Genomic DNA, 18,296 nt, shown 5'->3' on the forward strand with positions numbered 1-18,296 from the left:
CCCCCCCCCCCCCCCTTATTTGCCTTGTCTTTCTTCTCTTTCTCACCTATTCTTTTAGCTTTCTCCTTCTCCTTCTTGCTAGGATATAATTCTGGATGAATAACATAGCATTGTTGGTCATCATGCCCTAGTATCCTACAATTCTCGCAATACTTTGGCACATGGTCATATCTTATTTTAATCCATTTTTCTGTAATCTTTCATGACTGCTTCTTTATGCCCACGTTGATCCTTTTGGGGAATTTCCCTAACAGATCCACTTCTACTTTAACCCTTGCACAACTAGGTCTGGTTTGATTTCTTGTTGCAAGATCCACTTGTAACGGCTTTCCCACAGCTGCTGCAAGAGAGAACATCGTCTCCTTCCCAAAGAAATTTGGGGGAAGTGACGGGAAAGAAATCCATGCAACTGATGTCGTTGTTTCTTCTTCAGGGTCGAACAAAGGTTCCCACTTCAATGTTCTCATTGGATAGGTCCAGTTCCTATGAGTTATGTAGAAAGCTGGCTTTGATAATAGATTCACATTGTCCTCTAGATTAGACTTCTGATCAGTACATGTATATTACTCAATAGACCTATATTACATTCCCATTTCAATTCACATTGTTTTGGAATTAGTGTTTGCAACTCCTGGATGTCGGGCCATCCATAAGAGAACTTTCCAATAATAGCGTATTGCAAGTTTTCATTCCGTATCATCTGCTTTACCTCCTCTTCTTCCCAAATAACTCTAGGTTCTCCATGTAGATAGGTTATGGGTTCGTTGGTACTGGTTTTTTTATTGCTTGTGGTGGTCGTAAGATGGCTGCATAATTCAGTTTAGGTATAGATTCTTGTAGGGTATCCTGATTAATAGGTGGTTTTCCTGGAGAGGTGGTGGCCATGGCCACCAAAAAGACAGATCTAAGAAGTGTTTAGCGGCAGCGGTACTCCTTCTACTATTTTCGATTTTCCTATATCTAGGTGTAATATTGCTTTCCCTTTTGGTGGTAAATCTTGGAAATCTAAATAAATGGTATATGGTGTGCCTGCAAAAAGAAAAAATTGGTTAGCTAAATAATCTGCAAAAGTGTTGCCTTCCTTAAGGATGTGCTCCACTCTTGCATCAACATTAATTCTCAAACGATTGATCCTTTTCACCTCCACCCGACTACTCCAAGGAATCTGCCAAATTCCATTCAAAATATTTTGTAGCATTAATGAGTCAGTCTCTAATATTACTGGTAAGTATTGATGCATTATACAGTACTCCAGTCCTCTTCGCAAAGCCATTGCCTCAGACATTAGAACTGAAGTTATTCCCAAACCAAAAGACTCAGCATGTATCAAATTTCCTTCATCATTTCTAATACAAAAGGACCCAACACTAGGGCCACCAACTCCTTTTACTGCACCATTTGTTACACTTGTAGGACCCTAAACTAGGTAATCTCCAGTACACCATCTTACAATCAATAAAGGATGCATATTCAGTAAAAAAAGGAACCATCAAATGCCAAGTATTAGGAATGTTTTGCAACCAAGGATAGCTAAAAGTAGCTAGATGATATAAATTTCTATTGACCTCCATAACCATAGCATAAAATGACATATTACCTCCATAAGAAATTATATTTCTCTGTTTCCAGATTTGCCAAGTGATAAATGATAGGACAGTCTTGAAGATAGGTCTAAGCTTTGACGATCAGTCCTTACTCCGCCATTTATGTATAGTATCATTAAGCTACAAAAAAGGTCCTGTACATCAGCAATACTAACAAAAGTATTCCACAACTTCTTAGCCATAGGGCAAGTCACAAAAAGATGTTCAAAAGTTTCATCTTCTGAACTATTACAGCAGCAACACTTAACTTCATCCACCACGTTAATCTTGATAAGAACTTCTCCAATAGGTATTCTTTTTTTCCATAATCTCCAAAGAAAGAAAGAAAATTTGAAGGGAACTCCATTCACCCAAATCTACTTAGCAATTTCTTGTTCATCATTTCCTTATCTTAACACCTCTCAAGCACTTCCAACCGTAAACTTTCCAGAGCTAGTACACATCCATCTTGGTGAGTCCCATTCTTCAGTATCCTCTACTACTCCAATTATATTTTGGACATGTTTACAGATATCTTCTGGTAGTAATTGGAGCATGAGATCTTCATTCCAATGTCCCTCAATCATCGACTGATATACTTCATCAACATCAAAATTGTTAGAATGAGAAACAGGTAAATAATAGTAAAGAGCACCGAATTGTGTCCAGTTATCAAACCATACACTGGAATGACCACACTTTGGTTCCAACCAAATCTGTTGGTCAATACAATCTCTGGCTTCTAGCATAAACTTCCAAGTGTGAGAACCTCCATTCAATTCCATCAATTGAGGTCTATGTCTCTTACAATATTTGTTCCACATGTATATAGTCCACATTGACTTTTTAGTTTGAAAAGTTCACCAAAGCTTGGTAAACATTGCTTTGGACATATCAAAAAGAGATCTAAAGCTTAACCCACCTTCCTCCTTATGCCTACAAATATCATACCATGATATCCAATGTTTGCTTCTCCCCTCTTCCTTAGAGTTCCATAGAAATTTGGCAAACAATCTATGTAAATCATGAATAACACATTTAGGAGGTGTCATTGCAGATAAGAGGTATATAGGAATACTCTGCAAAACATTATTAATCAACACAGACTTACCACCAAAAGATAAAAGTTTACCCTTCCAAGCATGTATTTTGCTTTGAACTTTCTTCATGATATCGAAAAAATGACTTTTCCTCTTCCTTGCATGACCAATAGGACAACCAAGATAAGTCAATGGAAACTTACCCCTAATAAAACCAGTGCAATCTTCAATAGTTTGAACTAAAGAATGGGCAGTTTTTCTATACACATAGAAGCAACTCTTTTCTTTATTAATCATCTGCCTTGATTGATCTTTATATAAGCCTAGCCTTTCCATAACCAAATCAAGAGACTTCTTCTCTACAATAACAAAGATAATAGTATAATCTGCATATGCAAGATGATTAATATCATCACTCCACTAAGGCATTCCATATCTTGTAAAGTCCTGAATATGGAGCAAATTGTTTAAAGCTCTAGAAACAACTTCCGCAGCCAAAATGAATAATGCAGGGGAGAGAGGATCTCCCTGTTTAACCCCTCTAGAAGAGTGAAAGAAACCATGAGCTTGTCCATTAATGAGGATTGAATACCAGTTATTTGCCACCAATCTGCACATTTTGTCTGCAACAAAACTGTTAAAACCCATTTTATCCATGACTTTGATTAGAAATATCCAATCACTCTATCATAAGCCTTGGACATGTAAAGCTTAATCACAACATTAGCTGGTCTACCTTTTAATCGGATATCTGTAATAGTTTCTTGAGCTAAGAGGACATTTTCTGTGATGCTTCTTCCCTTCACTAAACCAGGCTGATTAGGAGAGATCAGTCGTGGGAGCAGTCTTTCTAACCTATCATGTATCACTCTAGAGATAACTTTGTTTAAAAAATTACTTAAACTAATGGTCTCATATTAGAAAATGATTGAATCACTTTTTTCTTAGGCAATAAGACCAAATTAGTATGAGTAATAGATTTGGGGAGAGTGGAACCATTAAAGAAAGCCTCAACCACATTGACAACATCCCTTCCTACGATATCCCAACAGACTTGATAGAAGTGCCCAGTAAAACCATCGGGTCCACTAGCACTGTCACTATTAAGTTCAAAAACCACCTTCTTGATCTCCTCCACTATAGGACTAGCATTTAACAGTGTTGTCTTCATCGGTAACCAGTGTGGGAATATGCTCAATCAAAGAAAGCTCTATCTCATTCTCAACATCAGTAAACTGATCTTGGAAGAAGGCAACAGCCTCAGTTGCAACCTCTTCAGCATCATTAGTCCAAACACCATCTCTTTTAAGGATTCGTTTGACTTGTAACCTCTTTCTTCTCCTGTTCACAAGATTATGAAAAAATCTTGTATTCTTGACTCCTGCAGTAAACCATTTTACACCAGATTTTGTCTCCAAATTACTCTTCATAGTGTAAATATTGTTTTAACTCAGCCTGTGCCTTTTGAAGAATAGCTCTGATTTCAGCGGTTGGTAGTTCTTCAAAAAGACCTTCTTTGATTCTAACAATATCTTCCCTTATTACCAGTTGCTTAAAAATATATCCAAATATCACCCTACTCTATGTAGACAATGCAATTTTAGTCCTGTTCATCTTTTATTTTAAGCTAATAAAAACATCAACATACTCATCAGCAACTCAATTATCTCTCACAACATTTTTGAAATCAGCTTTTTTTGTCCAAAATTTCAAAAATCTGAACGACCTCTTGATATTAATAGTCTGGTCCCCACAACTCAACAACATGGGTGCATGGTCAGACCATGTTCTTGCAAGATGCTCCAGCTCAACATTTCCATAAAGACCAAGATAAAACTAATTGGTCATCAGTCTATCAAGTCTTTTAAATATACATTCAACATCATCTCTTCCATTCCACCAAGTAAAAGGACTCCCTTTAAAGTTAATATCAAAAAGCTCACAAGAGTTCACACAGAAAGCAAAATCCTCATATTCTTGAGGATAAAAATGAAGACCTCCAATTTTCTCTTCATCATTCGAAATAACATTGAAGTCACCACCTTCAAGCCAAGGTAACCTCATATTGTGACTCAGTGAATAAATATCATCCCACAAGCTTTGTCTTTCAAGTGCTGTATAGATGATTGAATCTCCCGAATCTTGAAATGTAAGTTGTAATGTAAAATATTGTTTCAAAATCTGATAAGATCTCCACTTGAATATTTTTCTGGGCAAACACCCAAATTTTATCATTCTGATTGTAATCAGCATACTGCATACCCAATCTTCTTTTATACTTCTTAATGTGTTTGTATGTTGAAAAGGCTCCATTAGTGCTATGAGGAAGAAGTTGTGATGTTTGTTAATTTGAACCCTATGAGAAGCATGTTGGGTTCTGACTGATCTAATATTCCATACAAGTGCTTTCTGCATCATTTATAAACAGACCTAGCACTCCTTTTAGGAATAGTTCTTGTGGGCTTACTGGTTTCAGCATTAGCCGTATTTTTCTTCCCCTTTGATTGAACATCTGGATATAAATATGCCACCTTCAAAGCATGATTGACATTGTGTTGCTTTTGATCTTCATCTGCATTTTCCTTGCTTATTTCATCATTAACTTCTACATGTTGTTGTTCATTTATCTCATTTATATTGTGTGCAACAATGTCATGTAGACCTTAACAGGAGAATCAAATGTGGAAGCTATAATTGCTTGTGGTAATGGTTCAGTTAACCCTTCTATCTCTATCTTCTTTTCCACCATTTGTTGTTGTGATTGAGTTTTGTCTCCATCGTTGTCAACTTGCTCATTCTCGACTTCTGGATATGTATCTTTCCCCTTATCCTCATCAACTCCATTGTTTCACTGTTCAACAGATTATTTACATTACTTACTATATCTAGATGCTTCTGCACAATTTCTTGCAGATCACTTCTATTACTATCCTTCTCAACATCAATCAGTTGTTGTTGTACATCATCTTGCAAGTTACTTTCTGCATTGGTATCATCTAAGTCTGTTAAATGTTGTTCTTGTTTTGCTATTGCATCTTCTTAGTATTCATTTTTTCATTGTTATGCACTAAATTATCATACCATAAGTCACTATTTGTTAAGCTGGACTCAACAGCTCCCATCTCTGCATTGTATAATGCTTGTTGCTGATTTTGTTGTTGTTCTGCTCTTGCTCTTTGTCACTACAGACAACTACAAATATAGCCTTTCTTACAGTAGTTACAACATCTGATGTATCTGTTGTCTCATCTCCACATTTTTCCTTATCCTTTTGCAGCACATGTTTACCAACAGTGAGAGCCCTTTCTTGGTCACCACTATCCTTCTTAGCATCTTGAGTTGGTGCTCTCCTCTTGTAAAATGATTGATTAACCAAAATTCTTGTGGTATGTTCTTCATTGTTACTTGTATGTGTGTTGTTTGCTTCTGATAACTCAATATTCTCCTTCTCTTCTACAGACCTTACTTCTTGTCCCATATCATTATTCTTTTGTAAATCATCAAAAGGATTTTTAGTGGTTATATGAGCTTCTTCTGGATCTTTTGCATTATCACAAAATTTGACCTTTTCCAAAGTGAATCTTCTCCTAGTAAGATTCCACTGTTGAAAAGTTCTATGTTGATTCATGTGTACCTCTTTATTCTTTGTTGGATCTGCTTCTGTTACCACCTCAATCTAGCTATCCTTCTTCAATTTCGGATGCAAAACTCTGCAATCATCTTCATTATGTCCTTGCAGTTTACACTTTTTTCAATATTTTGGTAAAACACCATAGAGAACTTTCATTCTTTCCACTCTTGATGATTGACATATAGGATCCTCAATCTCCAATTCTACAAATTTGGGTAAATCAGCAAGTAGGTCCACTTGAACTTTGACTCTAGCACAACTAGGTCGTGTCTTATTTATTGTCGCCATATCTAAATGAATAGGCTCCATGAAGCAGAGGTCAGTGAGAATAAAGATTCCTTAACAAAAAAGGTTGTCCATAAGTCACGAAAGGAAATCCAGGCCATGAATTGAGTCATTTTCTCGTGCACTTTAAATTTTGCATCATATATGAGAGGTCACATTTGATACACTGTACCATTCTTGCCAGTGATGTAATATGAATTCTTCGACTTCATATTCAAAAAATCTTCAAACAATTCAAATCGCATTAATATATGTCTATTTTGTAATAATCGAATCTTACATCCACCCTTCACATTACATTGTTTGGGAATTTGAATCCGCAAATCATCCATCTCTGGCCACCCATAGGAAAACTTCCCTATCACCGCATATTGAAAGTTTTCAACGGTGTTCATCCGCCTAATTTCATCTTCAGTCCATGTTATTCTTGGAATACCATTGATATACGAAGGTTGTTTGATGGGAATAGGTGTAACGGTAGCAGGTTTAATGTTTTGAGATAGATTCATTGTATAAGGTTTAAGAAGGTCAACATATTTGCCTCCTTGAGCATATTCACAAACCAAATCAATAGGCAAACTTTTAGTTTCGTCAAGCATATCCTTCGTTCCAATATCTTAGTTGATGAGAATGGAATTATAATTTGGTAGAGAGGGGAATTGAGTACAAGAATTGAGAGAGATTTGTTGCCAGCCACCGAAGTAGGCTTACCAGTGGCCAATATGGCCATGATCAATCAGAAATTGCTTGTAGCAGCAAGGGTTTGCAGTCAAAAACCCTATGAATCAGAGCATCCCTTTGGAAACTTTTTTAGAGTCCTCAACTTATAAATTTTTACCTTTAAACCTTATTAACCCTTATGTGAGAAATCCTTTCACAATTTCATTGAAAGTTTAATCTAAAAGCACTCTCAAATATGTTATATCAATTTCATAAAAAAGTGACTATCTTCATATCTTCATAAATTCATAGTTCATAGTCCAAAATCATGGATCATGCACGGGTTCATATGAATTCAACTGAAAATCATGTAAAACTTCAATCCATGCATTAGAAGATAGAAAATAGGCAATTGAATCATAATTGAAAAGAACCCATGCAGATCGGAGAAAACCCTAACTTTGATCAATTAAATTTGTCTTGGAGAATCGAGATCTTTGGGGACCCAATGGATGAAAAAACTCCATTGGTGAATACTAACATACCTTTGAGATCAAGTCCCAAAAGCTACGTTTAATCGGAGATCCTTGGTTGAAATCCTAGCTTCTTCTTCTTTAGCTTTAGAGAGAAATTTGGGGAAGAACTTAGAGAGAAATTTAGGATTTAGGAGAATGATTTTAGAATGGGTATTTTAAGGACTTAAAATACTTATATAGGGATTTAGAATAGAGGTTAGACCGACATAGCTTAGGTACTAGACACATAGGGAAATATTAAACTAGCCCTTATTTAAAAAGTCTCGGGAGACTAATAAGGGAGCCTTCACAGACCCTTTAGTCCTTCACGGTCCGTGAAGGGGTCGTGAAGATGGGGTAAAATTTTTGAATTGCCTAAGCAGCCATCCTAGCCCTCTCTTTGGGCCGTGAACCCTTCCACAATTTGTTTAGGCCTCCGTTAAAGGTTCACGGTTGGGCTAAGATCTGTGGACTTGCCCGTTCAACCCATCTTACTGATGAACGCTGAAATGTCCTCCTTAAAATCAATTAAAAGGGACAATGATCGTTGTCAATAAAAACCCAACGAAAAGTCGAGGTCAAATCCTACCAGGAATGGTACATCATAAAGAATTTGGATTATTAAATTGCTCAAAACTCTCAACTATGGCATAAAATTCAGAACTGGAACTCTCAAATTTCTTCGTATTTTGGGCTATTTATAGTTTCCCAAAATTTGGCCTAAAAACCCAATGCACATCTCATTTGGTGATATTAGTCAGTCTCGCCGTTCTCGTTTGATGAATCTCCTCTTATGCTTCAACACGCCTTTTCATGATCTAGGCTTTATGTGTTTGAACCTCAGTCAATGAACTTGTTTGAGTCAGCATGTCACATTCGATGCATCGCCGAGTACCACTTAGGTTTTCCTTTCAAGCATACAATTTTTCTCATTGCACTGTCACTTTCAGCGACGATCAACAATGTCACCTTTCTCATTCGGGGCATCGCCTTATCCAATGGATTTAGCCGATTTGATTTGATAGACAAAAGTGTTATGCACTATCATTTTGGGCGAGGCCGTGCTCAATTTGCGATCCACCTTTCTCGATTGGCAATCAACAATGTATAGTTTGCACTTCTTTTTGCATTTCTCCCCATTCTTTCAAACATCAAGCCTTTCCTTTTACATTTGCCTTCATAGCTGCAAATCATCAACATTTTATCAAAATAGGAAAATATTAGGCATTGAGGACAGTAAATATAGAGCTACATAGACCTCAAATAAGTGCAAATCTACCACTCATCAACACCCCCAACTTAAATTTTTGCTTCTCCTCAAGTAAATCAAGAACATAATTAGCTCAATAAGGGTGTCTACCACAGTACTCAACGAGAGCTAATATGCCAGTGCCATAGCAAGACTACTCTTAACAACATGCTAGACTCAATTATGATTAAAAAAAAGCTTCAAATGATGATTAGCACGCCTCCATACAAGCTCAAGCTCAATTTAACTTCTTGTCTAATGCAAGAAAATGTTTCAATAAATGCATTCAAAAGCCCTCACATCAAGAACGATTACATGCTCTTACAAAGAAAATCAACAAAGATATAAGGAATCAATACAAGTCTCACTCTCTCAAAAGAGAAACACATGCAAACTTTGCCCCATAGGTTTGCCCATATTTTTCAATCATCATACAACCTAGTTCACGCAAGATCTCAAGGGTCTTTTAGGCTTGTAATGGGGATGAGGATTAAGGTATGGTCAATTTGGATCAGTGACTTTACCTTTTCAAAGTATTGTTAAAATCATTTTCACCTCTTCTCAAGTTCTTTTCACTCAATTTATTTGGGATCTCTTTTTTTCATCACTTCTCTTTTTCATTTTCATTTTTCTAAAGCATTTTCATCCCAAGGGCTCTTTTATTTATTTATTTTATAAAGAGAGGTTCCTTCTTTTTGTAACAAATATTCAAAGTTGAGTATCATTTCATCTTTCTTTGTCCTTTACTCCTCCTTTCTTTCTACACCCACCTAAGTTGACTATTCAAACATAACAATGCTTCAAAAAGGATTTTAGGTGAGAAAGTGGGACAATTTGGTTCAAGAGTCTTTCTTTTGGTTTTGCCAGCAAATTAGTCAGGCTCAAATGATTCCAAACTGGATGCACACCGTCACAAGGTAGTCACAAAGATTGTGGACATTTGGGCTCCCTCTTTGATTGTTGCCTAAGATCACACTTCACATTCACCAAGATTCAAACAATTGGACTAATAAGCCAAATTCTAGGACTCCACACATATTCTTTCAAGTAAGATCTCACCACCTATGGCACTTAGAAATACACTCATTTAGCATATTCCAAAAACATCAAAAGCGTACGTGCAATGTTCATTGCAAGGTTCACATCAAAACACAACTAGTCAACAAAAGACTCAAAGAGATGGTTCAAAAGTGCAACTACATCGATTTCATTCTCGCAAAACCAACACTCTACATCATACTCATCATGTGTCCTATTAAAGACATCGATATTGCACACAATCAATTCTCAAATCATTCTCAAAGAAAACTTCAAGCATTTCACGATTTTCAAAACTCATGGGGGTTGCAAAATTAAGAGAGAATGAAATAGATACTAGATACACCCTCAACAAAAAGAAACACTACAATATAAACAAAATTAAAATAATATGATCATCCAAAATTCATAATAAAAATATACAATTAAAAAAAGGAATATTGGCTCAAAGGCCCTCACCCCACAAAAAATAAACAAGTAATGTCCTCAATGTGATAATAAGAAAAGTACAGAAAGCTGAGATAAAAGGGTCCCCTAAAAGGCTAAGACTATCGAGCACTCACATCTGTCTCAGGCTACTCACTGGGAATAGGCTCACTGCTAGGCATCTAGGTTGTATGGAGATAGTTGCATCTGGTAGGGGAAACTCGCCCCAAAGCATGGATATGCCCGTGGACTGCAATTAGGTCTCCTCTGCTTGCAAGGTCGTTAGCTCCTCTCTCATGGTATCTAATGCACCAGAACTACCCTTGGCCTTCTCTTAGGCCTCAAGACTCGTAGTTAGGTTATCCAACCTCACACTATGTCCCTCACACCTATTCACCCTTTCTCTCAATGGAGCTAAGGCTCTCTCAATAGCCTTATTAATTATCCCGAGCATGTCCATCTCAACCCGTGCAACTCTAACATCCTCCGACAAGCAAAGGCTTCCAGTTTGATAAATCATTGCCTTGGTCAAGGGGGGACGAGTTATAGGAGTGGGGGTAGGTCTCATAGCAGCAACAAAAAGAGATACAAAAACAGTATAGGTAGAAAGCATAATAGAAAGAGATGATATACCTTCCTCCTCCACCGAAGGAGCAAGTGTGTTGGCCTCAACTGCTAGTGTGGTGAGATCAACTACAGGCGTCGTGTATGGTGGTGGCGTCTTCCTCTGAGCTGCATAATTCCGTAAGCACTCAGCCTCAATCCTCTTAATGTCGCTGGAAGAAGCTAGGGTAACCCTCACATTTGTTGCAGCCCTATAAGGGACTCCTGCCCTCTCACACATTTGTGTAATCAGTGTTGGAAATAGGACAAAGGTCTGCTCCTGCCTAGCCCTCTTCAATATCTCATTAGCTATAATCGAACCCACCTAAATGTTCTCCCTGTCAGTGATCGTACCTACCAAGACCGCCTTGTTATGGCGAAGAATCGAATCATTTTGCGAGGGCATCATAGAAATCTCGTTACCCCCAGTGCAATTTTAATTGCTCCAGCATTGCATTGTACTTTCTTGCCGGGTACCTCTACTTTTTCAAGCGGCTTGCAAATTGTACATTTCCACTTCTTTGGGAGGGCCTGAGCATAGGAAATGTAGAACTCTCCTACCCAAGATGGAATATAGGGGTTCCTTGGCTTGGTGAACCCCTCAAATTTACGGAATTGGATGGTGTCCCAGATAGTTGGGAAGCCCCTCATTATTCCCCCTGTGGAGAGCCATCTTTCCTCAAAGTTGGTTCTCTCTCCATCAACTTTGAGCCTATTTAGGGCACATGGAGCAATAACTGAGAGGACTCTAGGAGTATGTGCTTGTGCAGAGGAGGAGTGCACCAATTTAGACCTAATCTTTTTCCTTTTCCTCACAACCCCCTTTTTGGGTTGTACCCTCTCTTGGGTAGATGCTTGTGGAGTCGTGGATTGATGACAACGAGGGGCTTCAAATGGCTCATTTATAGAAAGGCCCCTATGTATCTTTAGAAGAGGAGGATGATGGGAGTCTCTGTCTGGCTCCGTGTCTGATGATACCACTTTCTTGCCTTATGTTCGTGCCATATTTTGTAAAGCAAACATTAAAACAAAGGATTTGTGAAGGTTAGTTGAAATCAAACTCACTTAGAATCATGTTTCAAAAACTATCCTGAGGCTCGCCTAATGGGAATGCAGATTGTTAAATAGGATAGGTAAGCTCTGGTGAGATCGCCTAATTAGACAATAGCAAAAATCTCAGGAATTAGGCATAAAAGACAGAGTCAATTCCAACTCAGCGATACACCGAGTTAGTTTTGGCGAGCTAAGACAAGTCTACTAAAAATGATAGTGCCACTTGAAAAGAAACATGCATCAAAGGCAATGTCCACTCCCATTCGGCGATTGACCAAATGGTTTCGACGGACTAAGACAAGCCCGCCGAATGGGACAGTACCCAAGGTCACATATATACTAAAGAAGGTGAGTTGGGCATATTCAATGATTAACCTAACCTCCTTAGCAAGCTAAGACAAGCCCAATGAACATAAAGTGTTCAGCCTAGTGTCTAACCTAACATACACAACAAATACGAGTTTTCTCACATCAATACAACCCACATATATACTTATCTACCCATGGGTACTCTACCCCCCCCCCCCTAGTTTTTTCTAAGTGTTGCTCAAATTGACGATTTGACCTTAAGAAAGTAGTCACCTTGTCTATGTTCAGCAAAATCATGCAATTGGGTCAACACTAGGTTAATCAGACTTCACCCATATCGAATTAGACTCACACCCAACATTAATATCAGTTAAATTTCAAAATTCAACAAACATAGTTAAGATTTGTATTCTACAGGCACACACGTTCAAATAACTCATTGGTACAATTTAAATCACACAATATAAAGCTACCCAATGAAATCTAACAATCAACAACACTTAATGGCTTCAAGTCCACACCCACGTTGCAATTTAAAGTGAGAAAGTCTCAATAAAAATTGAAAACCAACCTTAGTAGGAACACAAGTCGAGAAAATCAAGGAAATGGGGTTGGATTGATAGCAAATGTAAGCAAAAGCACTCCTTGAACTTTGGCATCACACACAAAAGGTTGACAATCACTCAAAAGAAGCAACACAAGATAAAAGAGAGGAAAAGACTTTAAAATTCAAAGGGTTTGATTTTAAATTTGAAAAGACCCTTGGACTTTTTATATCAGACCCTTCAGCGGTCATGACTAACATTATCGAACGTGTTCAACGAATCGCCAATAGAGCTCAAGCTAGTTGAACATGCCTAAACGAACACCAAACCTGAAGTCTAATTTAGTGGACTCGATGGAGTGCGCATAGTCACTTCGGTGAATCGCCATTTGGAGCTCTGATCGCAAGAATTGACCGTACACTTCCCCACATGTTCAAGCTCAGAAGGCGGACCATAATGAGTCTGCTCAACATCTTTGGCATATCGACATTTCAGTCTTGGCATCGCCTAATGTTCCCCCTTTCAACCTTTCAACTTCTTCTCAACTTTCAATCACAACACACGTTCTGGAAAGCAATAAAAACAAAAGTATAGACTTGGGTTGCCTTCCAAGAAGTGCCTTATTTAATGGCATGGCATGACACAGTTCTCAATTTCTTCAACATTCATTCTTGGGATTCGAGAATACATCTTTTTTTCCTTAGATTGAGACAAGTGGAGATTAGGCACAATTGAGTAGCTAGCTGCCTAATAGATATTGAATGAGAATTCACCATTTGGGATAAAGTGGAGAAGTCATTCTTCAATTCCTTCAACACTTTGTCAAACCCTTCAATCATGTTGAATATCCTTGACATCACTTCTTTGGTTCGACTTCTTTCTAGCCTAGCTGGGTCATTTGGATGTGGATTATCATGGGAAGGCACATACCTATCTTTTTTAGCCTACATATCTCTCCAATTTCAACCTTGCCAATCTTTCCAACCACTATCTCTATCGTTGTTCCAACCTTGGCTCCCACCTTATCGTTGATAAATTGAGTGAAAACCCTACCATTTAGTTTCCCAAATATTGAACTTCTTCATTGTATAATGCCTCAAACTTGGCATCATCCTTGCACTGTCCACTAATAATTCCAGCCACATTTACCGACTTATATCCACCTCCTATTACATGTTTAGAAAACAAATCAAGTTGGGTCATCATTTTGGCCATGATTTCAACTCATTCATGGTCCTTCTCAATTTGTTCTTAGCTCATACCCAGTTGTAAAGTAGGCACTTGGTCTTCTCTAGTATGCCATTCTCGATCAACTGTGGTCATATTATATAGCAACAAAGTAGCCACATCATATAGTTGTCTCATTAATCCACCTTGGACCAAATGATCAACCACACATTTATTGACTAAATCAAGGCTGCAATAGAAGTGTTGAAGCAGCAAGTCATTTGAAACTCCATGCGTTGGACATTGCAAGGGTAGTTTCTTAAACCTCAACCATGTCTCATGTAGAGGTTCACCTCCAATATGCTTCAAATTTTGGATCTGGGTTCGAAGTTTAACCATATTTGAGGGCGGAAAGATCTCTCAAGAAAGCATCATTTAGCTCCTCCCACGAAGTAATAGCATAATTTTGCAATTCTGTCAACTATCTTGTTGCTTCACCCGTTAACGAGAACGCCTATAACCTCAACCTTACAAACTCTTGAGAGATATTCTGGAACATAAATGTTCCAAATACCTCTATAAAGTTCCTAAGATGTTCATAGGGATCCTCATGAGCTAAACCCCCCAAAAGTCCTTTCAGTTGGAGCAGTTGTAACACTGTTCCGGTTATGGGAAATACAACCCTCCTGGCTATGGGAGTTATCCAGATTGCTCCCATGGTTTGAATAACATTCATGTGCATATCATTCAAATCACATATGTTGTCGTTTTGACCATAGTGACTATCATTGTCATTGCCATGGTCACTCATTGTATAAAACCTGCAAATCAGCCAACAACAACACAAAACAACAATATACTACAACTAAATAAAATTAAAATCTAATTTCTCAATTAGAGTTCTCAACCACCGTTCCCCTAGAGCAGCGCCATTTTTTATGAACACTCAAATGTCCTCCTTACCAATGAGACAAAAGATGTTGTTAATCAGAACCCAAACAAAGAGTCAGGGTCGAATCCCACAGGGAATGGTATATCATAGAGAATTCTTATCAAGAAATTTGGATTGTAAAATTGCTCATTTTGTAATAGTCAAAACTATTGGTTGGATTAGCCCACCAGTTTAATAAAAAAGCATTGGTTATAAATTAACATAATTAGCCTAAAATTTTGAAGAATTCTAGAGTTAAGAAGTAATCTACGGGTGCGGGGATTGAAAATTGATGTCACATAGGGAAAATTGTGTTGCTCTATAATGATGAACATTCATGAATAGGCTAGGTCATCTTAAATGATGCTAATCATCTTTCGATCTCAAAGAATCTTTGCATAGAATCTCCTTTCGGCCTTATCTAAATGCCAAACTAAACAACCTAATGTCTTTCTCTATTCTCTTTTTTTATGCAGAAATAGGGAAAATAGATTCGACCAATAACCTCTATTTCCAAGCAAGTTATAGAAATTAATTCTAAATTGCTAGTATTGGACTAATTACCCACTCCAATTAATCTCTTTTGAGCATCAACCGGAGATTGAAAGTAGGATTTAAGTTTGCAACCTTAATCCATAAATTAACCCCATCCTAATTAACTCAAATTCATGTATGAAGAGCATAACACAATACTCACTACATTGAATCAACACTCAACCCTATGATTGCACCCCTAGATTTTGGGGTTTTAAAGTAGCCATTGATAACATGAAATTAAGCAATTACAAGTAAACCCACTTTGGATTCAACTTTAATTTATCAAATTCAAGATCAAAGTTGAAAAACCCCAAAAGGGAGCGTTGACTCGTCGTGTTGATTAAGGAGATGAGAATTTCGAGGTTGATAACTCATTCTCAATAGATTTATGAGGAAGAAATAAAGAAGAGTTCTTGAGAGACCAAGAGGGCACGGTCAAAATTGGTGACTACTCTCATCAGAAGTCTGGTAGTGGTCGTCATTCTTAGTTTAGAAAGAAGTTTTCCATCCCAACTTCATCTAGTGCCCCGGTTTAGAAGTTCAATAAAGATAGAGTGTCTAACCCTATGCCTCAAGGAAATGCTTTTAGTGGATAGACTTTCCTAGCATGTAGAAGGTGTACTAAGAACCATCCAGCAGATTGCTTAGCCATTTCTAGTGCATGTTTTGGTTGTGTAAGGCTACACATAGAATGGTGGATTGCCCTTCGACTACTTGCAAGGGTAGAGATGGTCATCGTCAAACTCAGCCTAGTGCTTCTTCAGGTCGCCCGACCCAATAGTGTAACAACTCGGATCTCAAAATGAATAAAATCCTAGTTTTCAGAAAATTTGTGCTTGTACAGACGGAACCACCCACGGACCGTAGGTGGGGTTCTGTCGTTAAGGCCCAAATATTTATAGTCTCTGATCCCACCCACGATCGACCAGTACGGTCCGTGGTTAGACCTGCGGAGAGTAAGTCTGACCATAGGTGAGGGTCAGCAGCCAGTTAGAGGGAAATTATTGTTGGGACAACTTCAAATGGTCATCACTCTTAGCACAAAAGGAATTAGGTGGCCCATGACCTACCAAATGAGAGATAATTGAATCTTCTTTCCAACGCCATCGAGTTTGCTAAAATCCCATCTCCGAGTAAAAAGTTATGCTCATTTTAGTGAAGCCCTGTCAGGAAGACTTGACCGACGACCCCACCTACGGTTGGTAGGTCGACCTACGGCCAGTAGGTCCCTCCGTGGGTGGCCTTCGTCCACTTTTAAGTTAGGGTCATCCCATGCGTTGGGCACTTAAACTTCGTCATTTTATGCCTAAACTACGTTGTTTTACTCAGTCTAAGCCTAATAATTTAGTCAGACTTACCCAGAACCCTCATTCACCTAAAATCATCCAAACTTGGAGCAAAAAGAAGAGGAAAAGTCAACCAAAACTCCCAATAACAAGCATCACTGTTCTTCAAAGTTTCATCCCCAAAATCGAAGGATTTCTCCGTAAATTTCGTCACTAGGTATGTGGAATTTCATTAGTGGATTCTTTTCTTCCACTAGGTCCCTAGAATTCAGTCAGATTCTTGATTCTCTATATCATGTTTAGACCTAGGGTTTCTACAACCTTGCAGAATTGTTGTGAATTAGCTATTATAGTATTCTTAATCAGATCATCATGTTTTCGTGAGAACGTTGCTTAGTTCTTTGCATGAATTTCAGAACCCTAGTTGTGTAGATTCTTTTAGTTAATGAATTACACTTGCTAGGTCAGTTTAAGCAGATATACATGCTCCAGTTAAGAATGTTTCATTGTTAGTATTTAAATGTTGCATTCTCAGATTTTTCATGTCAGAATATTGAGCTATCTAGTATTTCAGTTTTGTTGTGTCATACATATTCCAGTTGTGAGTAGGGTTAGATCGAGTTGGACTAGGGTTCAGCATACCCTCATAGTCCCAGAAATACGTGCCCTATAGGTTTATCAGTCCCCTCTATTAGGCATCAGCTTTAGTGATCACGCCATTCATGCCTTTATACCCCTGGCAAGGTATATTGGGTCCTATCGATGGGGCGTATACATCGAACAGTCATGCGTTTATACCCCTGGCAAGGTTATTGGGTCCTCTCGATGGGGCGTATACATCGGACTCCACATTTAGCTCACGTGGTTTTATGTCGGTTAATAGTAGCTCCCACAGTCAGACTCTTAGTGCATTTGACCAAGTTTTCAGTTATATTTCAGCATTCAGTCTCAGTATGTCATGTTCAGAATTAGTACTTGGTCATTGCATTTAGTTCAGTCTTCAGTATATTCTAGCATTTACATTCAGTTCAGATTATGTTATTGCTCAGTATGCTTTGTTCAGTTATGTATTTTATTCAGCTATACTATATATCCTACATGCTCAGTACATTCCAAATACTGACGCATACTTTGCGCTACATCCTTTCATGATGTAGGTCCAGGTACTCAGCAACCAGATCACGCATAGATCGGTTCCCGATCTTCACTGGTGAGTCCTCATACTTCGAGGACAATAGACATATTTTCTTCAGATTTAGTCATTTCATTTCAGTTTCAGTTTTGCTAGAGTTAGCTGGGGCATGTCCCAGCAACTTTAGTTAGTAGAGGCTTTTTCAGACATAGTATTAGATTCAACTTTAGTTTTTGAGTGATTGTTCAGTATCACTAAACTCATAGTATTTATATATTTAGATCAGTTTTGGGTATTCCCCACTTT

The 18,296-nt window shown here is 38.0% G+C and overlaps 1 long non-coding RNA gene across 1 annotated transcript in view; it reads left to right on the forward strand.

Annotated features, from left to right (window-relative positions):
• Positions 1 to 18,124, forward strand: part of LOC125849426 (uncharacterized) — a 24,124-nt gene extending 6,000 nt beyond the window's left edge. Inside the window, exons 2-3 of the long non-coding RNA XR_007444626.1 lie at positions 5,284 to 5,326; positions 18,016 to 18,124. This is a non-coding gene — a long non-coding RNA (uncharacterized LOC125849426). The remainder of the gene's footprint in view (positions 1 to 5,283; positions 5,327 to 18,015) is intronic.
• The last annotated feature ends 172 nt before the right edge of the window (positions 18,125 to 18,296 follow it).

Source organism: Solanum stenotomum, chromosome 12 (genome assembly GCF_019186545.1).
Source record: "Solanum stenotomum isolate F172 chromosome 12, ASM1918654v1, whole genome shotgun sequence".
Taxonomy (NCBI): Eukaryota; Viridiplantae; Streptophyta; class Magnoliopsida; order Solanales; family Solanaceae; genus Solanum; species Solanum stenotomum.